This window comes from Canis aureus, chromosome 10 (assembly GCF_053574225.1).
Source record: "Canis aureus isolate CA01 chromosome 10, VMU_Caureus_v.1.0, whole genome shotgun sequence".
Taxonomy (NCBI): domain Eukaryota; kingdom Metazoa; phylum Chordata; class Mammalia; order Carnivora; family Canidae; genus Canis; species Canis aureus.
In genome coordinates this window covers 4,079,350-4,087,071 of record NC_135620.1, presented here as the reverse complement: position 1 = coordinate 4,087,071, position 7,722 = coordinate 4,079,350, and the positions used below count along the sequence as shown (strand labels likewise).

The window sequence follows — 7,722 nt, the reverse complement described above, 5'->3', positions numbered from 1 at the left end:
AACAAACAAAGGCCCCAAACCCTACCATAGGAGGAGATCTCAGTATTATAATGAGCTAACGGTAACTTTAGGGCAACTCAGAGCTTCTGCTCAGGTCCTGAGCTCCAAACTGGCTCATGCAAGGGTGTATCCATTGGAACACCTGGCCATATGTCTCCTTGGCAGGAGCTGCTTGTTCTGCAAAAAGACACATTTTTTCCCCCTGCTTTTGTCCCTCCCTCTTCTTTTTCTCTCTGCACATAGCTTTCAGCCCTCTGATCTGAATAATTCCCCATGGTGTCTTCACTATTTTCCCCATAGCATTATTGAATAGTTTTGAGTTTAATTTTAGATATTTCATATTTTTAAAAGCTTTTGTAAATGGCATCTTTTTAAAAATTTTATTTGTAAAGCATTGGTTTTGTACACAGTTGACTGCCTAATGTCTCCTAATTACAGTAATGAATTTGTTGTTTTGGAACTTTTGTATAATATATAGCACATGAATGACAGTTTTGCTTCTTTTGTTTATATATTTTCTTTTCTATAATCACCATATTGAGTGGTCTACGATTTCTAGTCAAAGTAGAAGGAGGTCAGCAAAATGACAAAGTAAAAGCTCCAAGCCTTCAATCCTCTTTGGAAACATCAACAACAACAACAAAAACCCAACTTACTAGAAACTAGCTGAAATAAGCTTAGAAAAGCTCTGGAAAACAGTAAAAAGATCTACAGCAACCAAACACTGAAAGTAAAAACCACATTTGAAGTCGTGGAAGTTTTGTGGCATTTGTATTTGTGCTTGCGCCTTCCCTTCCCCCGCTGGGTGTCTTAGTCTGGGAGGAGGCAGTGCAGTTCCCATTCCTTCTCTCTATCAGGATGAGAGCAGGGCAACCTTTATTGTAAAGTTCTAGCTTATTTGGGGGCTGCCAGAAGTACTGAGCTCTGTCTTGCCTCATTCAGATCTCAAGTAGGGAGAAGCAATGAGCATTGCTCATGAAAATTATAGGTAGATTACAGTCACACTGACACCTGGGGCAAGAAATGAAGGATGCAGACAAGATAGATCATCTAAGGCCCCAGGGGGGAGGCTTGGAGTGAGACTTTTGGAGAAATCAAGACATTTAAAAGCAGCTGAAAAAGCAACAGGAGGCCCAACCAAGAGGCATGTTCAGAAAAGAACAAAGAGATCTTAAGTTTTCACATCTATCTAGTCCCTTGGCTGAAAGCAAGCCAGCTAATTAGTAAAGAACTACTATAGCTGAGAACCAGTTTGCAAAGACTGGGAGAGGTGACTAGTTCGTTTTGTTTTAAAAAAGATTTTTTTTTTAAAGAGCAATTTTAGGTTCACAGCAAAATTGAGAGCAAAATACAGAGATTTCCATATACCTTCTGCCCCAACACAGGCATAGTAGCTGCCCCAGTTATCAACATCACTCACCAGCTCTGTACCTTTGTTACAAATGATGAACTTATATTGATGTATCACAGTAACCTACATTCCATAGTTTGTGGGTTCACACTTGTTTTACATTCTGTAGGTTTGGACAAATATGTAATGAATGACTTGTTTCACTGCCCTAGAATCCCTCATGCTGTGCATATTTATTCCTCCTTGTCCCCTAAGCCCTATCAACTCTTGGTGTTTTTACTGTCTTCATAGTTTGGCTTTTTTTTTTTTTTAGATGTCACATAGTTGAAATCCTATGGCAAATAGCTTTTTCAGATTGGCTTCTTTCACTTAGTAATATGCATTTAAGTCTCCTTTGTGGGATCCCTGGGTGGTGCAGCGGTTTGGCGCCTGCCTTTGGCCCAGGGCGCGATCCTGGAGACCCGGGATCGAATCCCACGTCGGGCTCCCGGTGCATGGAGCCTGCTTCTCCCTCTGCCTATGTCTCTGCCTCTCTCTCTCTCTCTCTCTCTCTCTCTCTGTGTGACTATCATAAATAAATAAAAATTTAAAAAAAGTCTCCTTTGTGTCTTTGCATGCCTTGATAGATCATTTCTTTTTAGTGCTGAATAATGTTTATTGTCTTGATGGACCACAGCTTATCCATTTGTTTATGGAAGGACATGTAGGTTGCTTCCAAGTTTGGGCAATTATGAATAAAGCTTCTATAAACATTTATGTGCAGGGTTTTGTGTGGACATAAGTTTTAAACTCTTTGAGCATGATTTCTGGAATGTGGAGTTAGGGAATATTTACTTTTGTAAGAAACTACTACTGTCTTCCAAAGTAGCTGTACCATTTTGCATTCCTATCAGCAATCTATGAGTGTTTCTTTTGCTCTACATCCTCGCCAGCACTTACTGCTGTCAGAGTTTTGGATTTTGGCCATGCAAATCGCTATGTAGAAGCATCTCCTTGTTTCAATTTGTATATTTCTTTGATGACAAATAATGTGAATCTCTGCATGTGCTTTTTTGCCATCTGTAGATCTTCCTTAGTGAGGTATCTATTAAGGTCTTTGGCCTATTCTTAAATCCAGTTGTTTGTTTTCTTACCATTGAGTTTTCAGAGTTCTTTGAATATTTTTGGATAACAGTCCTTATCAGATATATTCTTTTGCAGATATTTTGTCCCAGTCTGTGGCTTATGTTCTCATTCTTTTTTTTTTTAATTTTTAAAATTTATTTATTTATTTATCTATTTTATTGCAATTCAATTTGCCAACATATAGCATATCACCCAGTGCTCATCCCATCAAGTGCCCCCTCAGTGCCCGTCACCCAGTCACCCCAACCCCCCGCCCACCTCCCTTTCCACTTGTTCGTTTCCCAGAGTTAGGAGTCTCTCATGTTCTGTCATCCTCACTGATATTTTCACTCATTTTCTCTCCTTTCCCCTTTATTCCCTTTCACTATTTTTTATATTCCCCAAATGAACGAGACCATATAATGTTTGTCCTTCTCCGATTGGCTTACTTCACTCAGCATATACCCTCCAGTTCCGGCTCGCGCCGCAACCATGGAGGACATCATGGAGTTGCCCAAGTCGCGCATCAATGCCAGCATGCTAGCTCAGTTCATTGACAGGCCGGTCTGCTTCGTGGGGAGGCTGGAAAAGATTCATCCCACTGGAAAAATGTTTATTCTTTCAGATGGAGAAGGAAAAAATGGAACCATTGAGTTGATGGAGCCCCTTGATGAAGAAATCTCTGGAATCGTGGAAGTAGTTGGAAGAGTAACAGCCAAGGCAACCATTATGTGTGCATCATATGTCCAGTTTAAAGAAGATAACCATCCTTTCGATCTTGGCCTTTACAATGAAGCTGTGAAAATTACCCATGAGTTTCCTCAGTTTTTTTCTTTGGGGGTTGTGCAATATGATTGATATTGATGAGTACATTGAAGACTGTCATAGGAAATCCCTGATATTTGAGGGAGATTTCTGTGATTTTTAATATGTAACTCGTTCTCTTTTTTATTTCATTTACCTAACCGTATGGGATACTGCAATATCCCACTTTTGATGAAACCTATCTGTATATCGAAACTTAAGTCCTCCTAAAGAATCCCGTCTCCAGTAATATGGTCAGGTCAGATGCAAGAACAAAGCAGTTGCCTTGAATTTAGTTTTCTGTTTTACTAATAAAAGCTGAAATGGTACATACTGTTGATTAAAAAAAAAAAAAAACCCTCCAGTTCCATCCATGTCGAAGCAAATGGTGGGTATTTGTCATTACTAATGGCTGAGTAATATTCCATTGTATACATATATCACATCTTCTTTATCCATTCATCTTTCGATGGACACCGAGGCTCCTGCCACAGTTTGGCTATTGTGGACATTGCTGCTAGAAACATCGGGGTGCAGGTGTCCCGGCGTTTCACTGCATCTGTATCTTTGGGGTAAATCCCCAGCAGTGTAATTGCTGGGTGGTAGGGCAGTTCTATTTTTAACTCTTTGAGGAACCTCCACACAGTTTTCCAGAGTGGCTGCACCAGTTCACATTCCCACCAGCAGTGCAAGAGGGCTCCCCTTTCTCCACATCCTCTGCAATGTTTGTTGTTTCCTGTCTTGTTCATTTTCACTGTTCTCACTGGTGTGAGGTGGTATCACATTGTGGTTTTGATTTGTATTTCCCTGATGGCAAGTGATGCAGAGCATTTCCTCATGTGCTTTTTGGCCATGTCTATGTCTTCCTCTGTGAAATGTTTGTTCATGTCTTTTGCCCATTTCATGATTGGATTGTTTGTTTCTTTGCTGTTGAGTTTCCTAAGTTCTTTATAGATCTTGGATACTAGCCCTTTATCTGATAGGTCATTTGCAAATATCTTCTCCCATTCTGTAGGTTGTCTTTTAGTTTTGTTGACTATTTCTTTTGTTGTGCAGAAGCTTTTAATCTTGATGAAGTCCCAATAATTCATTTTTGCTTTTGTTTCCCTTGCCTTCATAGATGTATCTTGCAAGGATTTACTGTGCCAAGTTCAAAAAGGGTGTTGCCTGTGTTCTCCTCTAGGATTTTAATGGATTCTTGTCTCATATTTAGATATTTAATCCATTTTGAGTTTATCTTTGTGTATGGTGTAAAAGAATGGTCTAGTTTCATTCTTCTGCACATGGCTGTCCAATTTTCCCAGCACCATTTATTGAAGAGACTGTCTTTTTTCCAGTGGATAGTCTTTCCTGCTTTATCAAATATTAGTTGACCATAGAGTTGAGGGCCCATTTCTGGATTCTCTATTCTGTTCTATTGATCTATGTGTCTGTTTTTGTGCCAGTACCACACTCTCTTGGTGATTACAGGTTTGTAGTACAACCTGAAATCTGGCATTGTGATGCACCCAGCTCTGGTTTTCTTTTCTTTTTCTTTTCTGGTTTTCTTTTTTATATTCCCCTTGGGTATTCGGGGTCTTTTTTGATTCCACACAAATCTTAAGATGGTTTGTTCCAACTCTCTGAAGAAAATCCATGGTATTTTGATAGGGATTGCATTAAATATGTAAATTGCCCTGGGTAGCATTGATATTTTCACAATATTTAATTCTTCCAATCCATGAGCATGGAATATTTTTCCATCTCTTGTGTCTTCCTCAATTTCTTTCAGAAATGTTCTGTAGTTTTTAGGGTATAGATCCTTTACCTCTTTGGTTATGTTTATTCCTAGGTATCTTATGCTTTGGGGTGCAATTGTAAATGGGATCGACTCCTTAATTTCTCTTTCTTCAGTCTCATTGTTAGTGTATAGAAATGCCACTGATTTCTGGACTTTGATTTTGTATTCTGCCACACTGCCGAATTGCTGGATGAGTTCTAGCAATCTTGGGGTGGAGACTTTTGGGTTTTCTGTATACAGTATCATGTCATCTGTAAAGAGGGAGAGTTTGACTTCTTCTTTGTCAATTTGAATGCCTTTTATTTCTTTTTGTTGCCTGATTGCTGAGGCTAGGACTTCTAGTACTATGTTGAATAGCAGGGTGAGAGTGGACATCCCTGTCTTGTTCCTGATCTTAGGGGAAAGGATCCCAGTGTTTCCCCATTGAGAATGATATTTGCTGTGGGCTTTTTGTAGATGGCTTTTAAGATGCTGAAGAATGTTCTCTCTATCCCTACACTCTGAAGAGTTTTGATCAGGAATGGATGCTGTATTTTGTCAAATGCTTTCTCTGCATCTATTGAGAGGATCATATGGTTCTTGTTTTTTCTCTTGCTGATATGATCAATCACATTGATTGCTTTACGAGTGTTGAACCAGCCTTGCATCCCAGGGATAAGTCCTAGTTGGTCATGGTGAATAATCTTAATGTATTGTTGGGTCCTATTGGCTAGTATCTTATTGAGAATTTTTGCATCCATGTTTATCAGGGATATTGGTCTATAATTCTCCTTTTTGGTGGGGGTCTTTGGTTTTGGAATTAAGGTGATGCTGGCCTCATAGAACGAATTTGGAAGTACTCCATCTCTTTCTATCTTTCCAAACAGCTTTAGGAGAATAGGTATGGTTTCTTCTTTAAACGTTTGATAGAATTCCCCTGGGAAGCCATCTGGCCCTGGACTTTTGTTCTTGGGAGGTTTTTGATGACTGCTTCAATTTCCTCCCTGGTTATTGGCCTGTTCAGGTTTCTATTTCTTCCTGTTCCAGTTTTGGTAGTTTGTGGTTTTCCAGGAATGCATCCATTTCTTCTAGATTGCCTAATTTATTGGTGTATAGCTGCTCATATATGTTTTTAAAATCGTTTGTATTTCCTTGGTACTGGTGGTGATCTCTCCTTTTTCATTCGTGATTTTATTAATTGGAGTCTTTTTTTTTTTCTAATAAGGCTGGCTAATGGTTTATCTATCTTATTAATTATTTTTTTAATTTTTTTAAATTTTTAAAAATTTATTTATGATAGTCACACAGGGAGAGAGAGAGAGAGGCAGAGACATAGGCAGAAGAAGAAGCAGGCTCCATGCACTGGGAGCCTGACGTGGGATTTGATCCTGGGTCTCCAGGATCGCGCCCTGGGCCAAAGGCAGGCACCAAACCGCTGCACCACCCAGGGATCCCTTATTAATTCTTTCAAAGAACCAACTCCTAGTTTTGTTGATCTGTTCCACAGTTTTTCTGGTCTCTATTTCATTGAGTTCTGCTCAAATCTTTATTAACTCTCTTCTTTTGCTGGGTGTAGTTTTTATTTGCTGTTCTTTCTCCAGTTCCTTTAGGTGCAAGGTTAGCTTTTGTATTTGAGTTTTTTTCCAGTTTTTTTGTTTTTGTTTTTTTGTTTTTGTTTTTTTCTGAGGGATGCTTGTATTGCAATGTATTTCCCTCTCAGGACTGCTTTTCTGTATCCCAAATAGTTTGAACAGTTGTATCTTCATTCTTATTAGTTTCCATGAATCTTTTTAATTCTTCTCTAATTTCCTGGTTGACCCTTTCATCTTTTAGCAGGATGCTCTTTAACCTCCACTTGTTTGAATTTCTTCCAAATTTCTTCTTGTGATTTAGTTCTAGTTTCAAAACATTATGGTCTGAAAATATGCAGGGGACAATCCCAATCTTTTGGTTTTGGTTAAGACCTGATTTGTGACCCAGTATGTGGTCTATTCTGGAGAAAATTCTATGTGCACTTGAGAAGAATGTGTATTCAGTTGTGTTTCGATGTAAAGTTCTGTAAATATCTGTGAAATCCATCTGGTCCAGTGTATCATTTAAAGCTCTTGTTTCTTTGTAGATGTTGTGCTTAGGATATCTGTCATTTACAGAAAGCACCGTGTTGAAGTCTCCCAGTATTGGTGTATTATTATCTAAGTATGTCTTAACTTTGGTTATTAATTGATTGATATACTTGGCAGCTCCCATATTCGGGGCATAAATATTCACGATTGTTAGGTCTTCTTGTTGGATAGATCCTTTGAGTATTATATAGTGTCTCTCTTCATCTCTTACTACAGTCTTTGGGATTAACTTTAATTTATCTGATATGAGGATTGCTACCCCTGCTTTCTTTTGAGGACCATTTGAATGGTAAATGGTTCTCCAATCTTTTATTTTCAAGCTGAAGGTGTTCTTAGGTCTAAAATGAGTTTCTTGTAAACAGCAAATAGATGGGTCTTGCTTTTTTATACAGTCTGAAACCCTGCGTCTTTTGATGGGATTATTAAGCCCATTCATATTCAGAGTTACTATTGAAAGATATGAATTTAGTGTCATCATAATACCTATTCAGTCCCTGTTTTTGTGGATTGGTTCTTTGGACTTCCTCTTTCTTTTACAGAGTCCCCCTTAATATTTCTTGCAGAGCTGGTTTGGTGGTCAC

General features: G+C 38.7%; 1 pseudogene; it reads left to right on the top strand.

The window, feature by feature from the left end:
- The first annotated feature begins 2,919 nt into the window (after positions 1-2,919).
- On the top strand, positions 2,920-3,588 carry LOC144321885 (replication protein A 14 kDa subunit pseudogene; annotated as a pseudogene).
- Positions 3,589-7,722: the final 4,134 nt, after the last annotated feature.